The sequence below is a fragment of the Mustela lutreola genome, chromosome 1 (genome assembly GCF_030435805.1).
Source record: "Mustela lutreola isolate mMusLut2 chromosome 1, mMusLut2.pri, whole genome shotgun sequence".
In the NCBI taxonomy this organism is placed as follows: domain Eukaryota; kingdom Metazoa; phylum Chordata; class Mammalia; order Carnivora; family Mustelidae; genus Mustela; species Mustela lutreola.
This window is the reverse complement of record NC_081290.1, coordinates 198,757,026-198,783,537: the sequence shown is the minus strand read 5'-3', so window position 1 is coordinate 198,783,537 and position 26,512 is coordinate 198,757,026. Positions and strand designations below refer to the sequence as shown.

Below are 26,512 nucleotides of genomic sequence, written 5' to 3'. Positions count from 1 at the left end.
ACAGAACAAAACAAAACAAAAAAACAACAGCAACTCAGCCCTGAACTTATCCATACTCTTAGCTTCACACTCGCATAGGGAGGTTGCAATGGTCACTAGGAGCTGGGCACACCCAGGTTTCACAGACAAAAGGAGGGACCTTCAGAGATAATTAATTTGCCACTTCATTGATTTTCCATATTCAATGATCAGAATTGAAACTGAATAAGGTTTCTCCTGGCCTTTTGGTTACTCTGTGGAGATTTGGACCATCTACTACATTTTGTGCCTTTGGATGGCTAAATTTCTAGATGAGGAAGAGGTGGCTGATAACTCAAGGGAACTTTTAAAAATTCTTCCAGAGAGACCACTCAGTGTGTGCACAAACTCACATCCACCTCATAATTCAATTCCCACCTCACTCGAGATCACTTCCTAGAGGTGTTTTCTGTCTGTGTTTGACCCATAAAAGTATCATCTTGGATCCTACTTTGTACTCTTATATCTCATCATTGTTCATTAGTTCATGGCCAGTTCTTATTTCCCTCAAATAGTGGCATGCCCTCTGAGGGCTGAGGCTTTAGGAACACTGACACCATTCTCAGCAGGTTGAAGCAGTCATGCTTCTGCTCAGCACATGAGTGTTGGCCACACAGGAGAATCATCACAGCTTGAAATTCAGTGTTTGCTCAGAGCCAGTGTTTCTCAGAAAGGCAGCCAAAGAAGAGAGGCCTAGATCATTTGCAAGTAATTTGGATATTATTTTCTTCATCTGTGCATGAAAAAGACATGCTTAATGTCTTATTTGGGTCCATTTTTGTCTCCTCTCTCTCAACTCTCTCTGTCTGTCCCCTTCCCTTTTCCCCCTCCGCCCCTCCCTTTTACAAAAGTAGAGGCAAAAGTTACCGGAAGTCTCAATTGTCAGACTTCAAAGTCTTAGCTAAACATTTGACATTTGACAGTGTGTCCCCCTCCCTTCCTCCTCACCCCCATCTCGCTTGCCTGGGCACAAGCCTCAGAGAGATAACCATATCAGGCAGAATAAATGAAGCTTGTTTCCTTCCAAATTTGCTTCCTCCCACACAGCATGGCTCTGGGCCCTGGGGTTGGCAGTGCACCTCACTCCAGACCTCTCTCTATTGACTTATGTGGAGGCAGTGGGAGAGAAATGGCAGAAAAACCCACATTCACCAGCCAGAAATCATGGACCTTCTGCATCGGGAAAATTGTAACAGAAACTCTCGTCTCATATTCCCATTTTATGGATGAGGAAATGAAGCCCTGAAGGAGCTCAGTGAACTATCTGAAACCAGAGTTAGACACCCCAAAAACAGAGCAGGTGCTAGAAGCCAGAAGTCTCCCAATACCCAGTCTGGTATTCTTTCTGCCTCCACACAAAGTCTGAGACACTACCAATTTCAGCAATAACACTGAAAGTTCTGAGGGTGGACGTCTCCAGTATCCAAGTAGACTGAACTGTCCCATGAGCTCATTGTGGGTGATACAGAGAACTTCATCCTCTGGCAGCCTGCCCTGGAGGACACCTAGAATAGCTGCTTCCTATGTGACTTGGGGTCTGTGTAAGAGGGAGGTGGCTGGGTTCTCTGTAGCCTGAGGGTGTGCGATAGATTCTTACGTGCACTGTGTGGTGTTACATAGGACGTGACTCCTGCAGCCTGCTCCCAGCCCACTGGACACTGGTTGGGTTTCATGCTGAAGCATCATGGTAGTCGCAGCCAGGAAAGGGAAGCTGGAGCCATTGGAAACAGGGCTGGGATCCTGAGAAGTCAGAGTACAGCTCCCTACTGGGAAGCGCAGAGGATTGCTTCAAATACCCTTCAGAGGGACCGAAATTCCATCACTGATGTTTTTTTACTTTAGGTCTATAGGGGATTTTAGAATGGAATCTATAGAAAAATAAAAATGACTCTAAAAATGGTAACTCCTCTCCTCACTAGGAATTGGAAGATTGAATAGAGATAAAAGTTGGAGGAGGAAAATGGAAAGAAGCCCCCAAACCTTGGCTGTCTCCATTCTCCTCCTTCTAGCATATTTGTGAACACACATACACACGCACATGTACGCACACACACACTTCCCCTTGTGCTATCTGGAAGACAAAGAGAGGTTGGCAAGTCCTTCTTCATCTGCCACCAACTGGCTGAAATAAATGTCTCATCCAGAGCTGCCTGCCCCCTGTCACCTTTGTGGGGGCATCAAGAGAACTAGCTCAGTGAGGATGTCCATAGCTTCTAGCCAACCTTCTGCTTTTATAAGGGTTCGTGAATCTGGCCTGCCCCAGTCCTCTTGGGCACCTGTAGCCCTCACATGTAGACTAGTTTTGTGCTTTTAAAAAAGTATATTCTTGTCCCACACTCCCAGTCTCCAGGGACCCTCTAAGTCAGGAGAACCTCCCACTTGCTTACCACTCCGCCTCTGTGCTTCCCAGTCAGCAAGGGCAATTTTTCAGAAAACTATTTTTAGAAATAGTAACCTCAGAATAAACACAGCACACCAGATGCTGGTGTTTTTCTGGGGCAGCTGAGCTGAGGATCATTTGTTTAAAGAGAAAGGTGAAACAGCCAACCTTGCAAAGGCAGTGGATTGCAGATTGCTGGGTTTTACTCCCCCTAGTGGCGTGATTTTAGAAGACATGACTCCCCCTTGACTCAGACCGGTAAGTCTTCATTGTGGGCAGAATTTTTATGTGAGCTTGATTTTACCTCTACGTTTCTAGTTTGAAGAGCGAGGATGGATTGCACCTTAATCTGATGGGTACAAGATGTGCTAAGAATATTAGGGCGCTTTCTCTGCCTATTTTCCTATGTCTAGAAGGCTCGATTGTTAAAATGTTGAAAATGAAGTTACAGTAAAACTGTTAGGTATTTTTGTTTAAACGAAACCTATTCCTTAAACAGAATATGCATATAATAGAGGGAACTGATAAGGCCAATTCCACAGCGTACACCTCTTTCCTAAGTAAGGGTCAGTGGTTCTGCTAGCTTCATAAAAGACAGGATGTAGAAGAACAAGTGAGATGGGGGTATTTATTAGCCCAATATTGTAAGAAAGCTCAACAAAACACTAACAAAAAAGCTCTCTGACCAGAAGGCTTGAAAGACCAGAAACACATTACCTAAAGTCATCAAGGTTTAATCATATTTCTCACAATAATTTTTTTTTTTCTTGGTTAAATTGGTATAGCCTGCAAACAGACAACAGAAGAATCTAAATGACTTTTGTAGATGTTCTCAATGCTCAGATATACAGCGCAGTGCTGTAAGAGTCTTCTGGCTGGGAGAAGGCTGTAAGTGGAAAGACCTTCACTGGCCTGAAGACCCTAATCCTCAGGTCAAAGATGGTCCCTCCGTGTGGGAAGAACAGATGGACAATTCTCTAGTTACATTATAAATGACCGGGTTTCTCCTACAACTTGGCTGTGGCTCACTAGTATCTGGGTGACAGAGTAAAACCAGAATGACAGTGGCTGACAGGAGGGAAAACATATGCAGTAATTGATCAGTCAAATCATGCTCATATCTCAGCCCATTTTGAGTCACTTTTTGTAAATTATGGAGCTGTATTCATTCATGCAACAGAAAGCATTCCATTCACAAAGAGTTGAGCTGAGCTGACAATTGATTCATTATGCGTTCTTTGCTGAAAGGCAGACTGGTTTTCCAGAGTAACAGCCTCTTCTTTGACTGTCCGTCTCTATCTATTCATATTCACCATCTTTGCATATTTTTACTCATAACTTATTTAACTGCTAACAGCTACTGTTAGGGAGACCAGCAGATCCATCCCCCCATAGCCCATGGGTTCCAAATCACACATTTGTCCTCTGAAATGGATAGTCACATAGAGCATGTTGGGGCTGATTCTTCTATACATGCTGCTGAGTTTCCCTTTATTGCCACAGAGAAGAAGAGATACACTCCATCTGGCCCTGGGAGTAAAATCATACCCAGTTGAGAACCACTGACCTAAGAAGAGGTGTTGAGATTGAGAAAGATTTCATTTTTTCCTTTTTTTATCATTTGCTTCTCCCCCTACCATTTATATTTTTCAACAGTTAGTTCTAGAAGACCTATAGTATGAAGTAGGTTTTATGGTTTAGTAGCAAACAAAAATCAAATTCCTGTCCTCAAGTACCTTATATTCTAGTACATGTGTGAAAAGGAGACAGAGCATAAGCACAAAACAAATACACCTGAAGGTTCCTGAGAGTGATAAACATCATGATGAAAATAAAACAAGGTCATGAGGAAGAGAGTGATTAGGTCAGTCTTGACAAGGAAGCATGCGGCCCCTGAAAGCCCTGAATACTGGATCTAGTGTTTAGTTCCATCTTGAGCCTCAGCAGATGAGAGACACTGTCATGGTGGTAGTGGCATAAGGGAGTGCTGAACAGGAGACTGACACTGCCCAGGCCCTGTTGTGGAAGTTTCCTCTGACAGTGGTCTGTCCGTAGAATATTTGAAAAGGAGAAAAGCCATGGGAGCCAATAAATTGGTTAGGAGATTGTTGCAACTACCAGGAAAAAAAGATACTAAAAGTCTGAGGTAGGCGGTGGCAGTGGGAATGGAAAGGAGGGATTGCAAATGAACAATTTAGAGCAGAATTTCTTTGATTTGGAGTTTAAAGATAAGTAAAAAAGTAAAACTTTGTAAGATTTTTCCACATATAGATGTTCAAACTAATTAAACACCATAACCCCCTTGACTCTATGACATAGGATCGTTTTAACACATGAAAAGTAGAGAGAACATAGTCTCAGAACGAAGAGCAATCTTCTAGGTACATTTTAATTTTGTACATAACTAACTGGACCGTCTTATTTTCCCCATTGCATCATAGACCAGTACCCACTATGTAGGTCGAATATGGTTCTAAGAACAGCATTTTGTAAATGTGGACTCCAGGCTTACCTGAGGATGTGATGGGCTATGAGACTGGAAGAAAAAAAAGTGATGTAGAAGATCACTCCAAAATTTTGTATGAACAAATATTTGAGGGAATCATTAATAAGATTTAGGTAGAAGAGGAGGTAGGTTTGAATCCATAAGTCTGGATTGAAAGCTGACCCTAAGATGGTGGGGGTGCCTCCTGATAAAAAGTTTGGTGACTAGTGGTAGACATAGTATCGAGGTTAAGGACCACAAATGTAAATTTTCGTAATCATTCAAATGAAAATAATCAAAGTCATTGGGACGGGCATAGTCTTTAAGGGAGAAAGGAAGAAAGAGAGGAGACTAAGCCCAGAATATTGGAGAAAATCACCAGGCGGAAGTTAGCCTCAACTCAAAGTATAGTGGAAGCCAAGGAGCTACGAAGATGAGTGAAGCAGAGCAGCCCAATGCCAAAGACTGAACTGGTTATAAGAAAGTTGGGGCCTAGATAGTAGACAACCATCTTTTTAAATGTAAAAGGAAGGGCTGAAGATATTTCATGTGCTAGTAAGATAAAGGGAAGTATTTATTTTATTTTATTTTTTAGAATCGTGGTGATCTGGACACATTTATTTATTTATTTATTTAATATTTTATTTATTTATTTGACAGATAGATAGAGAGCACAAGTAAGCAGAGCAGCAGGCAGTGGGAGAGAGAGAGAGAAGCAGACTCTCTGCTAAGCAGGGAGCCCGATGTGGGACTTGATCCCAGGACTCTGGAATCATGACCTGAGCCAAAGGCAGCCGCTTAACCAACTGAGCCACTGAGGTGCCCCATGGACATATTTATAGGGAAGAGAAAATTCATGATACATGAGGAAAAAGTAATAAAAGGGCAATAAAATGCCAAGAGGATATTGTGGCTTTGTGGATGAATACATTTTGAAGGTAAAGGGGATCACCCTATGCATTAGAGAAGAAGGTGGATCTCATGGATGAAGATGTTGAGGTATCAAAACAACAAGAAGGGGACAGTCACAAGGGAAGAGAAAAGATGGGAAATGAAGCCCTCATACATGGTCTCAGCCATCTGCTTAAGAGGCGAGGAAGGACTAGGGTTTCAAAGAATGAAAATGTTTTGTTATAGCCCTGTGTAAATTTAGTGAGGAGTTAACAAGTTAAACTGAAAAAAAAAAAAAAAAAAGCATAACCAAGAAGGGCTTGGGGACCAACTGGCTTTAAGTAGCTTGTGTTTATTATGGACCAAATTAGCACCATGTCGCAAATTTCTTAAGCTATGCTTGGCTGTTGGGGAAGAGAAAGCAAGAGTCAGGCATTAGCCCTAGAAGCAAGAAGAAAGGTCAAAAGAAATTGAGGTGCCCAGTGTTTTAGAGGCAGAGGCACTGACAGGGCCACATATGGCTGGAAATGGGTGGAACAATTAGGAGATTAAGGATATGTTGGGGGACAACAAGTCACAATAATGGAAGAGCATGTTCAAGGGTTTCAGCAAGGAGCCTTGTTTGTGACTTCAGTGTAGTTGGAAAGGAGGAGGCCTAAGGTTAAGATTAATTCCACAAAAATGTTTTGCTCATCAGCTATGTATCTGATTGTTATAGTTAATAAGACGTTAGAGGTCTCTGCTTTCATTGATTTATATTCTAGTAGTGAGAGCAGAGGGCAGGACAGGACAGAATTTTTTTTTTGTAAATGGGGAAAACATCAGCCAATGATGATAATTTAAATAGAGTCCCATGATTGCAAGTGGCTATGGTTGCCATACGCTGGGTAGGAAAGGAAGATCTCTGAGGAAAGACATTTAAACGGAGATCCGAATGATTAGATGGAGGTGGTCATGGGATGGTTTCACAAGACATGCTTATGTTTCTGGAGTGGGGAAACACAGGGGAGACAGGCATCAAGGATAATTGCTAAATATTTGAATCAAAATGACAAGTGACAGTCTTTACTGAGATGAGGAAGACTACAGAGGAGTAGGTTTAGAAGGAGATGAGGATTGGCAGAAAATCGAGAATTCTCTTTGTCACATAAAGCTTAGCATGTCAGATGGGTCATCCTGAACACAAAGATGTTCTAAGCATGAAGAGATGAGGAGCAAAGGTCAGTAGGGGTTGTGAAGGTCAAAGAATATAAAGAGTAAAAACCTTGGGTTGTAAATATCATCCTTGCTCAATATCCTTGAGGTTGTTATGGATGACAACAGGATATCAGTTGGAAAAAAAAAAGTACTTGCAGGAAGAAGTGAAATTTCATGAAATAATGGCAAGTTTTCTTGATGACATCCTAGAGGCTAGTGGATGGTAAGGAAAAGTTTTCTATAGATAGATAAATAGATAATAAATAGATGATAGATATAATATGTGTTTGTGTATACATGTATATATTTATATGTAGAGCAGTTGAAAATAGTAGTTGATGGAAACTAAATAATTCAACTTGACAATAATTACAATAATATTTTAGCAGTTGAGCGAGGATGCTCATTAGCGGAGAATGCGTAAGAGAGTAAAGAATGTAGGCGGTGAGCAAACTTGTAATAGGTGACAGCATTATTGTCCCATTAAATAAAGCAATCTACTGAGGCAGGTAAAGCTAGGATATATTAATAATCGTAGCAGTGGTAGGATCCATTAAAGGATCTAAGAAGATCCAATGTTGCAATTCTTACAAGTTCAACCTACGATTTCCTCTCCTCTGCATCTACTTGTGTGTGTGAGTTTGTGTGTGTGTGTGTGTTCTCAGCACAGTTTTTGGCTACTATTTCTCTAAGTAAACATGTGATTCTAATGAAATTTGCTGAATTTCAAGCAGCCACACGTGTAGGAAAGCTGCCCAAGTTGGATATTTGTGGAATGCTGATTTTCCATACGTATCAACATTTAGTAATTATCATCAGAACTATTCATGCACATTTAAAAGTGGAAATAAAATTAAGAGAGTCAACAGGGACCTCAGATGACCTACTGGGTAACCCTTAAAGGTAATCACTCCTTTCAATGAATGCATAGCCATTGAGCCTTGTGTGACTAACCACTCTTCTTAGCTCACTTCTGGAAATATTCTTAACAGAAACATCTGATGTTTCTCCTTTAAAACCCCACACATGGGGCAGGATAGCACTTTTCTAACTAGCGAACTGCAAACAAATCATAAGTATGCTTCAAAATTGACACTAGTCTGTATTTGTAACATTTTATAATTTTCTAAGTTTCCCAAGACCTATTTCTTCATATTTAAAAAAATCTTTTTCAAAGAATTAGCATATAGGTTTTAAATAACACCCACTGACAAAGTATATCAGTTATTGATTGCTAGCTGTGAAAGAACAAATAGTTATTTTTGGTGGATTTCTGTGAATCAGGAATCTGGAAGAGGCTTAGCCACACGGTTATGAAAAAGGGTCTATCTTAAGGCTAGAGCCAAAATGTTGGCAAGGGCTGAAGGCATCTCAAGGGTCAGCTTAGGGTGGACCCACTTCTTAGATCACACACATGGGTGTTGGCAGCCCTCAATTCCCCATCATGTAGGTCTCTCTGCAGAGCTGACTCCACAGAAGCTAACATGGGAGCTAGCTTCTCCCAAGGTGAAGCAATCCAAGAGAGATGGGAGAGAGAACCTAAGATAGAAACTAATCTTCGAAGTGACATCCCATCCCTGCTACAATATTCTATTTATTAAAAACAAATTAATGACTCTACCTAATTTTGAAGGGAAAGAGAATAGGCAAGAGTGTGGATATCAAAAAAAAGGCCATTGGGGACAATCTTACAGACTGCCAACCATTCTCGGTGAATCATATTAGCCTTCTGTTTTAGATGGCGAGACTAAAATTCAGTGATTATTTTAATTTGTCCAAATCCTTGTTTCTCACAAAGGGAGCAAAAATGAATGTAAAATTTGCAAAACACATCTGATAAAGGACTGTTATCTAAAATATGTATTTTTTTAAAAACCCTTAAAACTCAACAGTAAGAAAACAACCCAACTAAAAATTAGACCAAAGACTTTAATCAAAAAAGATATACAGATGACAAACATATGGAGAAAAGATCCACATCAGTGTAATCGGGGAAATACACATAAAAACAACAAGGAGATGCCACTACACACCTGTTAGAAAGGCCGAAGTCCTTGGGGCACCTTGGTGGCACAGTGAGTTAAATGTTCAACTCTTGGTTTCAACACCTATTCCTTGGTATTTCCCCAAAGAAGTTGAAAACTGATATCCACCAAAAACCTGCCCAGGGGTGTTTACAGTGGCTTTATTCACAATTGCCAAAACTTGAAAGCAACCAAGATGTCCTCCAGTGGGTGAATAAATTGGCATATCTAGGCTATGGAACATTATGCAGCAATAGAAAGAAATGAGTTATCAAACCATGAAAAGACGTGGAAGAACCTTAAATGGATATTACGAAGTGGAAGTGGAACCTTAAATGTATATTACTTAGTGGAAGAGTTTTGAAAAGATTACGTAGGGGATGCTTCCAACTGTATGGCATTATAAAGAAGGCAAAACTTTGGGAAGAGTATAAAGATCAGTGGTTGCTAGGGTCTGGAAGGAAGGGCAGAATGAATAGATGGGGCATAGAGGGTTTTTAGAGCAGTGAGAATATTCTTTGTGACACCATAATGGGGTGCATGTCATTATATATTTGCCCAGACCCACAGAATGTACACTGAAAGCGAGTCCTGACATAAACTATGAACTTTGGGTGATAGTAATGAGTCAGTTCTAAGAAGTGCACTACTCCAGTGGGGGATGTGGATAATAAGGGAGGTTCTGCATATGTAGGGGCAGCAAGTAAGAGGAAAATTTCTGTACCTTCCTCTTAATTTTTCTGTTAAGCTAAAGCAGCTCTAAAAAATAAAGTCTTTAAAAATATACCCAAAAGAAAAGAAAAAAAAAAAAAAAGAATGCAGATGCCGATTAAACTGATTCCAAAACTTCATGTATTTCCCAGCACATCAAGCTGCAATATAATAGCATTATATTGATAGTCACATGTAAAACTGTATTTAAACTGTTAAAATAACTCAATATGGTTATGGAAATGGCTTACAAGTCTGCCTCTCTAGAGCTTTATTTATCCAAAAACATTTGGCAATGACCCACTCTAAATCATACACTTTTATGACTACCATCAATCAAAAGTGATAAAACAAGGTCTCTGTCATTGAGGTTTTTAAAAAAGATGTTATTTATTTATTTATTTATTTATTTATTCGAGAAGGAAAGTGTGTGTGTGTGAGCAGAGGGAGGGATAAAAGGAGAGAGAGAAGGAGAAAATCTCAAGCAGACTCCTCAATGAGCACAGAGCCTCACGACCCTGAGATCATGACCCTGAAATCATGACCTAAGCTGAAATCAACAGTTAGATGCTTAACCGACTGAGCCACCCAGGTACCCCCACTGAGTAGTTTATAATTCAACAGAGAAAACACAAACCAATGACCAGATGATAACAATACAAACTGATATATAGAACACACAACTATGGAACCCAGAAAAGAGATGCACATGGATATGATATTTGAAATGCCGGACGGCCTTAATAAACAAATAAGAACCAAGGAGGAAGGGCAGAGATAACTGATATTCCGAGACAAAAGCATGCTGAAAAATATATTCTCAGGATAGCTTCATGGCTTAGAAGTGTGTATTCTTTTTATGATCACTCCTTATTAGCTTTGTAACCTTGGGAAATTTTGAATTTTGGACTTGATAGCCTCATCTTTAAAATAGAATGTAAGAACAAAGCCTGCCTCATGTTATTAGTGTAAAGATAAATGAGAGTATGAAGAGCTTAGAACAGTGTCTAGATCTGAAAGGGTATGACTTTTTGGCACAAGACTTTGGGAAACATGTTATTGAAATTGATCTCTATTTGTGGAATTTCAAGTAAAAATCAGGACTTTTGTTAAAGATTTTAGAATCAATAGATGTAGGAATCCCTCTGACCCTGTTCTAAAGCTATAGGAATTTTAGATCTATTCTTAAACTTGTACATATATAACATACCCAGACCAGAAATGGCAGAAATGGCAGTTTTTGTGTCAGAAATGAAGAACAAATCCACTCTGATAGTGACAACAGAAAGCGGGTGCTACACAGCCAATGAGAGGAACCAGAGTAATTGCAAGCTATTAAGGACTAGAGATGAAACGTCTGTGTGGAATGAGAGCTGAAGGGTGTGAGGGTTGGGGAAAGGGAGAGCTGTTGGTCAAAGGATACAAACTTCCAATTAGATAAACAAATTCTGGGAACTCTAATGTATAGCCCGAGTACTATGTTAACAGAAATGTGTTATATGTACCTGAAAGTTGTCAAGAGAGTATAGATCTTAGATGTTCTCACACACACACACACAATGGTGAATATGTAAGGTGGGGGGTGTGTTGACTAACCTTATTGTGGTAATCATTTCACAATAATACACATATCAAATCACTACATTAAACAACTTAAATGTATACAATGTATACAATGTATACATTGACATACATTGATATAATTGACATATATATCTCAATAAAACTGAAGGAAAACTATCCCATAAAGATATGTGAATCTGTACACCTCCACAGAAGAAACTTACGTACAAATTGTTAACACATACAAAGAAATTTAACTGAGTTCACTCTTGTTATTCACCATAGTTACATATTATCAAGTCACCAAAAACACTGAATTAGTGAATACTGAATCATTGCCTTGAGGGGAAATGAAGGGGTTCCTGTAAACCTCTGGTCACAACTTTTATGCCAGTTGATCAAGTCATAACTTAGTTTTATGTATGTGTCTGTTTAAAGAAAATTTATTTAATATATTTTGTTGGTTCTTTAAAATTGAGCTCATAGCCAACAACACTTTAACTCATACCTGATGAAGTTTGTCCTGACACATGTATTTCTCCTAAGGCACATCATTGCCTTCTTGCACTTAGGAGCACTAGACAGTACTTCAGCACACACTCGGGACTTTTTTAAACAAAGAAATCACGACCAAGAAGCACACACACGCGCCAAAAGGCAAAAAAATCTGGCAGTAAAATTCCCATGAAAAGGACACATTTGTAATATGAGAGCCAAAACAGGAAGACAGAGCATCACTTTGTTCAACCTCAGCTGGGAACATCATGTGCATATCTGCAAATGATTGCAAAACTACTTCAGGATTGACCTGGAGGTTGTAAATAAATTTTAGCAAATAATTGAATTCACAAATACAAGCTCTGTAATTAATGAGGACTGACTCTATTTAAAAGTACAGTCTACTGATCTAATAAACAGAATCATTTATGTTCAAATACATAGAAATATGAGATTTAACAATACGTTTAAAAAATACTAGAAGAAATATAATTCACAAGGTAAGTACATGATTAAAAAAATGAATAAACTGATACAGAGAAGAACCATGAAATATGTTAAAGTTGAAAAAGACTTACTGAAAATAAAAAGTCAATAGAAGGGTTGGAAAAATAGAGAAAAATAATTATGAATAGCAAAAACAAAGGAGAGTTAAAAACTAGATTTTAGGAAAATATTCAAATACACATGGGAAAAAGATACTAAAAATTAAGTTAAAGTGAAGAAATATATAATATGTAAAATCTTGCATTATTTCAAAGAAGTTTGAGAAAGAGAATATAGAGATTGTGGGAGAAGTAAAAGGTAATTGAATTGAATTAAAAGGTAATTGATGAGAATTTTCCAGAATTGAAGAAAGTGATGAGTACGAATGTCACATATAAGACACATAAATATAGAGCCAATTTAAAAACATCCACCACACACACTGTAATCAAACAGGAGAATATCAAGTATAAAGCAAATATTAAAAGTTACCTATGGTAAAGAATAAAGAGTGCCCAAACAGGAAAAACATAAAACTTTTCATCAAAATCTTTGGATAACAGAAGAAAATAAAATCACATATTTGAGATGTAAATAGCTTTGAACTAAATATAATTCTATACCTAGCTAATCTAGCCTTCAATATATGGTATAATGGTGAGCATATCTGCCTTCTAAGATTGAGGAAATAATAAACACATTTTTTAGATATCTAAGGGCTCACAATGCTTCCAAGAAAGAACTGTTAAAAGTCATAGTTTAGCCAGAAGGAAATAAATCAAGAAGAGGAAAAAATAAACTGCACAGTCTATGTAGAACAATGGTAATAGAACCACGGTAAACAAAAATATTGGCAAAACCTATTGATGAGTTCAAAATAGCACTGACTCTAAAAAATAATGGTTTGTGTTTAAAATCAGGAAAAAAAATCAAAATATTAGATGAACATGGCTTACCAGATGCAAAGAGAGGAAAGTTACTATACACTAAGGTCATTACCTTTCTCATGGGGTAGGCAGCAATTTATTTTTTTTAGAAAAATGTAACTTCAAATTGTTAAATTTTTAAATGTAAACTCTGGCAGAATAGAAACGGAGCACACATCTTCCAAATCAGCAGAAGGAAAAAAAGAACGAAAATTCCATTGAACTGGAGTTCTAGTCCAGTCAAGATGTACTATAATCTCATAATCTGAGAAGGGTCCTGTGCTGTTAATATTTACTAATGATAGATAAAATTAAAATAACAAAAAAGAAGGGAAAGATATGAAACATTTTTAAACAGGGCCTAGAAATTAATAACCTAAATCAATAAGCAGTGAATGGGGCTTAAGTCTTGGGGCTGTTCCGCCTGATAACACGGGATGGGATAAGAAACATTTTTCATCATCTCACTGTGCTCATTTGACATACTGAACATTAAAACTGCTCCATACGTTGGGTGTGCCAGAGCCTTGTTTAAAATTCGACTTGAGAGGCTTGAGCCAAGCTCATGAAAGAATGAATAAAAGTAGCTTCATTTGCTGTTTTTGATTTAAGTATAAGGATGGGTTTAGCAGTCCATATCCTTGAACCAGGCACAGAGCCAAGTTGCTCCTTACCTCACGGACTAGGTTAGAAATGTCATCAGTATCATAGTGGAACAGAGTGCAGGAACTGATGATCTAAGATCTAACGCTTCAGAAGGGTTCGAAGGGGCTTCATGGACTGAAACCCCAAACTGCTAGACAATAAGAATGTGATGGATGAAGGAAAATATAAAGCACATTAGTTTTTTTTATTTTCAGGGGAGAATAAGAATACGCATACCGGAAGATAATACAGTGCTATAAAAGGATGTATGGCTGAATACATCCTTTTTACCCACACTTCTGGGTAAAATGGAGTGATTTATGGCAAATCAATGTTTCCAATAAACTACAACTAGAAAAGCCAAATTAAAAAAAAAAATTGCTTCAAGTCATCAGGACACTGTAGATATAAGCAAAGCTGAGAGGGAAGAACATTCTAGAGAAGAGAGAAATGTATGAAAGTGACTGTTTTGTTCTGGGAGATCTTTCCTGCTTCTGATACAGATGAACTCATTGTTATCTGAAATTCAGATTTAACTGGGTGTCCCGTTAAACCCTAAGCTTGACTCAGGGGAGAGAGGTATTGCTGGGGACAGAGTAATCATCAGAGCTTTTGGCTGGAGTAACAAAATGGAGATCTATTTTGATTTTTTTTTAAGATCTTATTTTTTTATTTGCCAGAGAGAGAGAGAGTGAGAGCGAGAGAGCATGAGAGCACAAGTAGGGGGAGAAGCAGGCTCCTCGCTCAGCAAGGAGCTCAATACAGAACTGGATTCTAGGATTTGGGGATCATTTGAAGGTAGACTCTTAACCAACTTAGCCCACCCAGGTGCCCCCAAATAGAACACTTAACCCACCCAGTTCACTCCTTGGTGTATTTGCCGAATTCTAACTCTGCATGGGGAAGGGGCTGAAGAGCTAAGACAGCACTTTCTAAAAGAAGAGAATTTTCCACCTTTACTTAGAAGACACAAAGACCGAGGGAAGAGACACGGTCGAAACACTAGCTCTCCGCTGAACCCTGATGGGTTACACAGCAGGAGAAGGGATAAATGGAAGTACACTGAACTTTACCAAATTTAACAAGTCTGAAATCACTCAATCCCCAGCTGAGCTGATCAACTCTCCTCGTAATATATTTGCCTAGCATTCACAAAAAGGTGAAGGTGATTTGTATGGACTCTATCTGGCTGTCAGAAAAAAAAAAAAAAATACACTCTTGGAAGGAGATAAGACTATTCAGACTAGTAGAAACAGACCTGAAGTGATTCAGATTAGAGTCACCTGGCCAGGGCCATAAAATAACTAAGATTAATACCTTAAAGAATATGGAAGATAAATAGAGCATTTCAGCAGAGAATTTACTTGAATCTATGAGTAAGAATTGGATGAAAATTCTAGAGCTGAAATATATAATAAATGAAATTTATAATTCAGTAAATGGGTTTAATAGAAAATTAGACAGTAAAGCAGAGGATCTGGGAACTGGAACACAGAGCAGTAGAAAGCAAAGTTTGAATGCCAGCTAGAAGATAGGATCAGAAATACAGAAAAGAACACAACAGATATGTGGGGTATAATAAGAAGGGCTGGGATACCCACAATCAGAATCCCAGGGGAACAGGAAGGGAGAATATGAGACAGAAGTATATTTAAAGAAACCTTGTCAGAGAAGTTCAGAAACTAACAAAACACATCACAGCACAGATTCAAAAAAAAAATTAGCAAACTCTATTCATGATATTTTATGAATATTTTATGAGTGAATATTTTATGAATATGAATTCTCTGCTTGGCAAAAATATACTTTAAAAGTGAAGGTGAATAGAATCATTTTTAGCCAACCAAATAAACTAAAAAGTTTCTTTTTAGGGCACCTGGGTGGCTCAATGGGTTAAGCCACTGCCTTTGGCTCAGCTCATGATCTCAGGGTCCTGGGATGCGGCCCAGGTCGGGCCCTCTGTTCTGCGGGGAGCCTGCTTCCCTATCTCTCTCTCTGCCTGCCTCTCTGCCTACCTGTGATCTCTCTCTGTCAAATAGATAAATAAAATCTTTTAAAAAAAAGTTTTTTTTTAGACAAATATTCAAGTGTTCCACCTTGAAGCAGAAGTCACAACATACAAATCTGAAAAGAATATGCAGTTGAAAACAATGGAGTCTTAGAAATAAGTCTATGGATAAATGGGTAGGAAGGTCTTAATAGCATTCTGGCCCTAATTAAGGTCCAAGAACTTCAGTATAATCCAGGAGATGAGAGGAAAACCCAAGAAGGGTGGAGTTTGATTTTTCACCCACCAAGAGAGAAAGAGCTTCACAGTTAACATAGTAAAATTTATATAAAATAGGTTCTTTCCCTCTAAATGGTTTCAAAGGTTTTTATCATATTGGATATCAGAATATGTTCATTAATTTGTTCTTGGTTGACTGATGTTAGATTCGAACAAAAAACATTGTATTTATTTTTCACCAAAAGAACTCTATTGTAGGCCACAAAACATTTAACAAAGAGAACCTTCAAAGCCCAAATCTCTTCTTCCTGAAGCCAAGACTTCTGGCATTATGTTCTTTTAAAGTTATTTCTTTACTAAAAATAAGTGATTTGTCTCTAATAAACCCATTTTTCCAGGTTATCATAGGCCTTTTAAATCCTAAGTACATGTCATTGCTATATTAGTCCTAGGAATTCTGAGTGCTGTGCTAGGATCACATAACATACCTGTTATGTTTTCTGTGTCAGTGGTAACATTGTTGGAGAGTACAAGGTCATGAACAAAGCTCTCTGACAAAAGCATGTATCCTGCAAAAACACTTATTATGTATGTGATCTAGCCCTGTTTCATCAAAAATCTTCCCTGAGAAGAAAGTCAGCTCTACCTGAAAAGGGCTTTTCCATATCTGAATTTAATTCCCTTAGAGTTGTTTCATCTGTAACACTCTGCTGTCTTAAAACTTTTGATTTTTAAAAATTTAACTTTTTTCCCATAATGGACATACTGGGCACGATGGTTTGGTGTTATCTTCTATATTCTTACTAAGTGTGGAACTGCCATGTATGTATTTTTTTATCTCCTTAGTTTGGCAACATTTTTAAATGCTAGTGAAATCAAATGCGTGTGAAGATACAGAGAAAAGGCAAGTCAATATATATATATAGATGAGAGCACAAACTGATAAAACATTTTAGGTAGGCAACTTGGATTATCTTTCAAAATTTAAAATGTATTTACTCTTTACTCAATAACTCCATTTCAAGGACTTTATCCCATAGCAATATTTTACATGTGTACACAAAGAGTTACATAAAGGATGGGACACCTCAGGGGCTGAGTCTGTTAAGCCTCTGTTTCCGCTCAAGGTATAATCTCAGGTTCCTGGGACCCAGCCTACTCTGGAGGTTCCTGCTCAGCGGGAATCTGCTTGTCCTTCTCCCTCTGCCTCTCCCCCCTGCTCGTGTTCTCTTTCTTTCAATTAATAAATAAAATCTTAAAAAAGAAAGAGTTACATAAAGTATTTTCAGAACCAAATTAGAATGCAACCTTGAATTAAGGACGCTTAGACAACTTGCAGAACTTTCATACCGTGGGCGTGTACTGTGATCACTGAAAAGGCTGAGATGGATAAAAAGAGACTGAAGACATAATCAAATGAACAGATCAAGTCTTAAAAAAATGTTTATAATTTCATTTATGTAAATATAAAATTTTGACATATAAGTGTACATTTAGAGAGTATTCAAAGTGTTAGAACGTTAGAAATATAGTTCTGAAATCACTAAAATACCTGAAACTAATGTAATATTGTGTGTCAGTTATGCTCAAATCAAATAAACATAAATGTTTATTAAAAAAAAGAAATAATCACACACAATTGTCAGTGATGTTTGCCTATCAGGATTATACTGGTTTAGAGAAAACTTTCGTGTTTTATTCTGTACTCATATCTTGAAACTTTGACAATAAGAGTTTCTTTCTTTTTTTTCTTTTAAAGATTTTATTTATTTATTTAACAGAGAGAGATCACAAGTAGGCAGAGAGGCAGGCAGAGAGAGAGGGGGAAAGAGGCTCCCTGGTGAGCAGATAGCCCGATGTGGGACTCAATCCCAGGACTCTCAGATCATGACTTGAGCTGAAGGCAGCGGCTTAACTGATTGAACCACCCAGGTGCCCGACAGTAAGAGTTCCTTATTTAACAACCGGGTAATGTTTTATATATGAAAAGATAGAAAAATAAGCAAAATAGCCTTACATGACAATTTTTCAAGAAAAAAATTAATTTTAGAAATAATTGAAGAATTCCAAAGATACAAACCCATTTAATTGCTTAGCAGTTAAAACCTATGAGAATAGCTCAAAGGAGAAGTAAAAACTGTAATATTTGCAACAAATATGAAAAATCATTATAAGGTAATATATTGTAAAATATAAAACACAATCTGGAAAAGAACCTCTAAGGCTCCCATTAATGCACAAAATTTATAAAGGAATAGTAAAGAAGTTTAAAATTAGACAACCTTAGCCTCCATAAAACTAAGTATATACACATAACACCTCTGAATTCTATTGTATACCTATTAAAATTTCCATGAAATTAAATTAGAGCCATAATTCACAGGGTTGTCAAGATGAAAATAAAATAGTGCTGATGTCAAAATAAATTGTTATCATTTCACAATGCAATTTTGTAGCCTCTGTCTAGGTCCACACAGTGTTTATAATTTTCGATGTCCTCAGCCTATTTTTGGGAATGTATTCAAATAAAATTTTTCCAAGAAATAAAAAGAAAAATGATATACTGTATATGTTCATTTCAGAATGCTTTTTAGCCAAAAAAGTTCAATAATAAATAAATTACTACAAAAGTTAGCACACATCTATATGATAGGATATTATATTCATTTAAAATTATGTCTTTGGGAGCGCTTGGGTGGCTCAGTTGTTAAGTTCTGCCTTCGACTCAGGTCATGATCCCAGGGCCTGGGATCGAGCCCCACATCAGGCTCCCTGCTGGGTGGGAAGCCTCCTACTCCCCATGCTTGTGTCCCCTCTCTCACTGTGTTTCTTTCTGTCAAATAAAAAAAAATTAAATAAAAAAATGTGAAATCTAAAAAGTTTTAAAAACATAACATTAATATACCAAAAAGTTATAGAATGGCATTTAAAAATGTAGACCACTACCTGCAAATACAAAACAAAAAACTCCCCCCAAATCATACATTTGTGTCAATAAGAACTGGGAAGAAATGAACAAAAACGAAAGTACTGAATTAGTTAGGATGATAGGCTTATTTGCAGTGTGGTATTCTTCTCTTTTAAAGTGACTTTAACAGTCTTGTTAATTTGGGCCATTCTAACCGATGTAAGGTGGTATCTGAATGCGGTTTGATTTGAATGTCCCTGATGGCTAGTGATGATGAACATTTTTTTCATGTGTCTGTTAGCCATTTGTATGTCTTCATTGGAGAAGTGTCTGTGCATGTCTTGTGCCCATTTTTTGACATGATTATCTGTTTTGCATATGTTGAGTTTGAGGAGTTCTTAATAGATTCTGGATATCAGCCTTGTAAACAACATGTATTGGAGAGGATGTGGAGAAAGGGGAACCCTCTTCCACTGTTGGTGGGAATGCAAGTTGGTATAGCCACTTTAGAAAACAGTGTGGAGATTCCTTAAGAAGTTAAAAATAGAGCTTCCCTATGACCCTGCAATTGCACTACTAGGTATTTACCCCAAAGATACAGATGTGGTGAAAAGAAGGGCCATCTGTACCCCAATGTTCATAACAGCAATGGCCACAGTCGCCAAACTGTGGAAAGAACTAAGATGCCCTTCAACGAATGAATAGATAAGGAAGATGTGGTCCGTATACACTATGGAGTATTATTCCTCCATCAAAAAGGATGAATACCCAACTTTTCTATCAACATGAATGGGACTGGAAGGGATTATGCTGAGTGAAATAACTCAAGCAGAGAGAGTCAATTATCATATGGTTTCACTTATTTGTGGAGCATAAGAAATAACACAGAGGACATGAGGAGATGGAGAGGAGAAGGGAGTTGGGGGAAATTGGAGGAGGAGACAAACATGAGAGACTATAGACTCTGAAAAACAATCTGAGGGTTTTGGAGGGGTGGGGGATGGGAGGTTGGGTGAGCCTGATGGTGGGTATTATGGAGGGCACGTATTGCATGGAACACTGGGTGTGGTACATAAAAAATGAATTCTGGTACACTGAAAAGAAATTAAATAAATTAATTAATTAAATAAAATAAAAAAGTGCCTTTAACACCATAGATATTTACAATCACAATAGAGTAACAGAAATTCATGTGTAGCTTTTGTGCTGTGAGACTGATGTTAAGTCTATTGTTGAAGAATCCCAGGTTTTTTTTCCTTTTGAAAATAAAGTGTATCTGTATACTTAAACTTTAATGAACCTAATAATTTTCTGTCACTTTTACAAGATTATCAATTCCATTAGAGACCATCACTGCTCCAAATTCTTTCTATTCCCTGAGAAGAAATTATTCTAGACATTAATCTACTAAAAACGGCTAAATGCTCCTTAGTTCTTTTCTATCTAATTTAAATTTCTTATCATGATTTTCTAAGTATCTTTTTTCAGCTTAAGCACAATTCTTCTAGAAGCAAAATGCTCTTTATATAGTTTTGCTTTTTTTCTTCCTTATGATAACATTACAGTATGACTCCCAACTACCTTCCACATTCATCTTCCTGTTCCAAATATAGCTTGAAAAGCATGTTTTGTTTTCTTGGGCCTTAACCTTCCTGATTCTATTGTTAGCAGTTTCTGACATGCTGCCTTCCATGATTCTGCAGCCCTCCGTGCAGTTCATTGTTGGTGTGCAGACTTTTTAAAAAAATAAATTTCTTATAAAGAGATTTTCATAGGTACACTGAATTTATTAGTAGCTCTCCTCCCTAATTATCCTTAGATCATTTCACTATAGGAGTTTTCTAACATTATTTGACATTAAAATTGTATTAAAACAATTTCAGGCATTCCTATCAAATCTGATTTTGGAAGTTTCTGGAATGGGATCCAGTAGGGAAAGTGGAGAAGAAAGGGTTATCGCAAAGAAAATGAAGCAGAAAGTAACAATAGCCCAATGTAATGATCTTTTCAACTCCTTTCTAGTGAACATTGGAAAACAAATATAAGTCTAAAGAACATTTGAGTGAATTGTTCCAGAAACAGACTTATGTCCAGATTTGAAAAGGGATACATGTTGTACATGGGAGAGAAGTCAAACAGCTCTCTTCCCTAGTAGAGAACTAAACCAATCTCAGCTTAGAAGAAATAACAGAAATAATGAATTGCTAAGCAACAGAGATCCTGTTTACATGCAAATATTGGTAGTAATAACAACAAAAAACAGTGCAAAAATAACACAGGAAATATGATCTGAAAGCAAAATTGCCTACAATAAAATATTTGGGTTTTGTTATGGAATTATTTGGTTTTCCACAAGTCAACAGCTATTTATGTTGACACCATGTGAATTAATCTGCCTCAAAGCTAAGCTGACATTTAGTAACCTGCCATCTGTCTAGGAAGGCAGTTTATTCTGACAAAGACAAAGGGCAAAAAAGGTGTTTTTGTATCAGCTTATCTGATACAAACTTAACCAGAAGGCCAGCTTTGTGGTGCTTCAGACCTTTTTTTATTATCTTTCAAAATCTAAGGAACGTTGAAACATTAAATATTTCCACTGAGGATGTTGACTCTGTATATTTCCTTATCCTTTTTAGCTAGGGTGGACTTTTTATCTTCGTGGAATGCATGGATATTGCCATTTATCCTAAAATAAATTTTACATATCAGTTTCAGAATAGACCTACTCTCTTAAGTTAAGAAAACTGTATAAGACTCTCATGTTTAGGATGTTTCTACTACTGATAAAACATTTGGGATGCCTGAGTGGTTCAGTTAAGCATCCAACTCTTGATTTCAGCTAAGGTCATGTCCCAGGGTCCTGAGATCAAGCACTGTGTTGGGCTCCACACTGGGCATGGAGCAGACTCAGGGTTCACTTTCTTCCTCTCCCTCTGCCCCTTACTCCTGCTCTCAGTCAGTCACTCTCTTAAAAAACAAACAAACAAAAAAGCATTAGAGGCATCTTTATGAATCATAATACTCATGTACCCACATAAAACCTTGAAGGTAGCTGGTCCTGACTCAAATAACACCTGCATTTTTCAATCTTTAACAGTATTTCTGTTCTCCACCCCTCCCACCATAATAACAACTTCTTGAAGGAAAAGAAGAAAACCTCTTGAAAATCAATTTTTATCCATTATATTGCCATGTTTACAAATTATTGGTATATAATAAATATTTATTAACCAAATCCAAAGTTCACTGACTAACCTCCTAGTGCACTAAATACACTCTGTCTCATTCACAGACTAAGTCATATACTTAGTAACTGATTACCACCTACTATGTGCCAGGCAATGTGTTCTTAACCTAAGAACAGTACAAATTTTTAAAAATTTTTTTATTTTTTCGGAGAGGACAGAAAATTAAACAATAATTATCTGAGAATGAGTATTTATGACAAGGTACTCTGGAAGCATACAACAGACATCTCAGGGAGAAAGAAGTATGTAGACCAAGATCTCAAGAATAAGTAGGAGTTATTCAGGTGAAAAGGATGGAACATATGCAGGAGGAGTGGCAAAAACACTAGAGATAAATTTAAATGGTGTGTGTGAAGTCCAAAGAACAAGAGAGCATGACATTCTTGAGAAATGGAGGCAAGTTAAGCATGGCTAAAGCTTAGAAGAGTGGGTGAAAGAGAGGGGCAGACCAGGTTATTGACTGCTATGTAAGTCATTTTCCTTTTGAAAACAATAGACACTTCTCCATGTGCTAACTATGTTTAATTTTCTTTCTTTTCCAAAGATTTTATTTATTTATTAGAGAGAGAGAGGGGGAGAGAGCGAGTACAGGTAGACAGAATGGCAGGCAGAGGCAGAGGGAGAAGCAGGCTCCCTGCTGAGCAAGGAGCCTGATGTGGGACTCGATCCCAGGGCGCTGGGATCATGACCTGAGCCGAAGGCAGCTGCTTAACCAACTGAGCCACCCAGGCGTCCCTAATTTTTAAAAACAAAATAAAACGTATTCATTCACAAATCCGGAGAGAACAGTTATGTTCTCTCTGACTGTTCTTAAGACTTTATTAAGTCTTTAGAATGATTAGGGTGACCTAATTAATGACTTTTAGTCTATTATTACTGTCTATTTAATAACTGTCTGCTTATTAAGACTTTATTGTCTTAAGAGCAGTTTTAGGGTCACATTGAAACCGAGAAGAAGGTACAGAGAGTTTCCACATACTCCTTACCCCAACTCGTGAACAACCTTTCCCATTACCAACATCCCACTCCAGGTGATACATTATTTACAATTGATTAGCCTACATTGATTGGTACATCATAATCACCCTAATCCCACAGTTTACATCATAGTTTATTCCTGGTGTTAGATATCCTGTAGGTTTGGATAAAGGTATAATGACACGTGTCATATAGGAGATTTTCGTGCCCCTAAAAATTCTCTGTGATCTACATATTCATACCTCTCCACCACTTCAACCTTTAACAACTGCTGATCCTTTTACTCTCTCCATAGTTTTGCCTTTCCAAGAATATCATATAGTTCACAGCCTTCTCAGATGGACTTTCCTCACTTAAAAATAAGCATTTAAGTTTCCTCCATGTCTCTTCATGGCTTGATAGCTCATTTCATCTTAGCTCTGAATAGAATATTATCTGCATGTACCAGAACTTACCTATATACTTACCTACTCAAGGACATCCAAGTTCTGACAATTAGGAATAAAGCTGCTATAAATATCTGTGTGTAGGTTTTTTCGTTTTTTGTTGTGACATAAGTTTTCAACACTTTTGGGTAAATATCAAGAAGTGCAATTGCTGGGTCATAGGATAAGAATACGTTTAATTTTGTTGCAAACTTCAAAATGTCCTCTGAAGTATCTGTCCCACTTTCCATTTTCACCATCAATGAATGAGAATTCCTACTGCTCTATTTACTTGACAACATTTAATGTCAAATTTCTGAAATTTTGCTCATTCTAATAGGTGTGTGGTGGTATCTAATTGTTGTTTTAATTTGTATTTCTCTGATGACATATATTTACATCTTTTCATATGCTCATTTTCCATTTGTATATTTTCTTTTTTGAGGTGTCTTTTAAGATCGTAAGGCCACTTTTCAATTTTTCTTTTCCTTTTTGAGTTTTAAGGGTTCTTTGTATATTTTCAAAAATAATACATCAGATGTGCATATTTAGTGCTTTAAATTTGCTCTTTCTTCTTAATCATAATTTTATAAAACTTTCCCTATGGTCAATCCTCCCTGAAAAATGTCGCAGTTCCAATTTTCTCCTGAAGACCTCCCTTAAAGAAGTTACAGTCTCCTTTTCCAGTTTAGACTGGCCTTGCTCAGGCCTATTGCCCAGCTGTCATCCTGATAATATTTGTTTGTTGCTGTTTTTAAGATTTTATTTATTTATTTATTTATTTATTTATTTATTTGAGAGAGTAAGAATGTGTGTGTAAATGGCAGGAGGGGCAGAAGTAGAAAATCTCAAGCACGCTCCCTTTTCTGTATGATTTTAGAACTTCTTTTTCTCCCTGATACACTGAAGTTTCATAATGAGGTACACTGGTTTGCATGTGATCCTTATACAGGGGCCATGCTAACCTCTGTATTGTTTCAATTTTAGTACATGTGCTGCCCACGTGAGCTTGATGTACATTGGTTTGGATAATCTCTTTCTTTCTTTCTTTCTTTCTTTCTTTCTTTCTTTCTTTCTTTCTTTCTTTCTTTCTTTTGTTCTTTCTTAGTGGGGGGTGGGACAGAGGGAAAGAATCTTAAGCAGACTCTATGTCCAGCATAGAGCCCTAGGTGGGGCTCAATCTCATGACCCTGAGATCATGGTCTGAAATGAAATCAAGAGTCATTTGCTTAACTGACTGAGTCATCCAGACACCCCTGGCTCCTTTTTAAAAAATAATAATAATTTCCTTAATATTCAATGTCCTTTCAATCTAATGACAAATGTTTTAATTATGAAAAATATTTTAACATTTCATTGATAATTTCTTCATTTCTTCATGAAAATCCTATTGGTTGTCAATAGGATATTATGGACTTATACTCTAATTTTTTTTTCATCTTTTCTATTCCATTTTCCATCAGCTTGCCTAGCAGTGAGATCTCAAAATTATATTTAACAATTTTCCAAGATTAAAAAAAAATTAATTCCACTATAGCTAATATGGAGTATTATATTAATTTCAGGTATACTGTATAGTGATTCAACAGTTCTGTACATTACTCAGTGCTCACCATGGTGAGTGCCCTCCCTAATCCCTATCACCTATTTCACTCATCCTGCCTCCCACCTCCCTTCTGGTAACCATCAGTTTGTTCTCTATAGTTAAGACTCTGTTTCTTGGTTTATCTCTTTATTTCTTTTTTTCTTCATTCATTTGTTTTTCTCTTAGATTCCACATGTAAGTGAAATCATACAGTATTTATTTTTCTCTGACTTCCTTATTTCAATAAACATAATCCTCTCCATATCCAAACATGTGGTTGCAAATGGCAAGATGTTATTTTTTTTTATGGCTAACTAACATTTCATTATATATATATATATATACACACCACATCTTATTTATCCATTTATCTATTGATGGACACTTTGTTATCTTGGCTATTGTAAATAATGTTGCAATAAACATAAGGGTGCATATATATTTTTGAATTAGTGTTTTAAAGATATTTCTAAATTTTGATTTTATACATTGAATTTTTTCTAAAGATTTTTATTTATTTATTTGACAGAGAGAGACACACACAACGAGAGAGGGAACAGAAGCAGAGGGAGTGGGAGAGTGAGAAGCAGGCTCCAGCTGAGGAGGGAGCCCGATGTGGGGCTCAATCCCAGGATCCTGGGATTGTGACCAGAGCCGAAGGCAGATGCCTAATGACTGAGCCACCCAGGCACCCCTATATATTGAATTTTTAAGAGCTTTTTTACTATTCTCTAATATTTCCTGTTTTATTGCATTCTGGTTTTGTTTCATGGATGCAAGCTTTCTCTCAAGTCTCCGGCAAGTTTCTGAGACTAGATTTTTAATTTGAGGCTCATGGAGCTTACATTTTGGTGTCTGTGGGTGGTAGATACATATAAGCAAAATAAATGGTCCTATTCAAAATATTAGAACACATGTGACATATATGTGCTAAATTTTTGTATTTATATTTTTATCTATATTTATAAAGAGTATAACAGTGGTAAGTAAAATTAATGAGATAGAATGATAAAATAAAATTTTACTTTCAGTCTCACATCAGGAGTTCCACTGTTCCATAATCCAGTGAAAATTGTAAAAAATTTTTTTAAGTTTTTAATATTTATTTATTTATTTATTTATTGTCAGAGAGAGAGAGAGAGAGAGAGCACAGGCAGGCAGAGGCAAGGGAAGAAGCAGGCTCCCTCTCAAGCAAGAAGCCTGATGTGGTACTTGATCCCAGGATGCTGGGATCATGACCTTAGCTGAAGGCAGCTGCTTAATCAACTGAGCCACCCAGGTGTCCCATGAAAATTATTTAAAAAAACAATTTAAAGC

General features: G+C 37.2%; 1 long non-coding RNA gene and 1 pseudogene across 1 annotated transcript in view; one reads left to right on the top strand and one right to left on the bottom strand.

The window, feature by feature from the left end:
• The first annotated feature begins 2,441 nt into the window (after positions 1-2,441).
• Positions 2,442-26,512, top strand: part of LOC131838467 (uncharacterized) — a 46,087-nt gene continuing 22,016 nt past the window's right edge. Inside the window, exon 1 of the long non-coding RNA XR_009356607.1 lies at positions 2,442-2,656. This is a non-coding gene — a long non-coding RNA (uncharacterized LOC131838467). The remainder of the gene's footprint in view (positions 2,657-26,512) is intronic.
• Positions 24,518-24,613, bottom strand: LOC131822980 (U6 spliceosomal RNA; annotated as a pseudogene).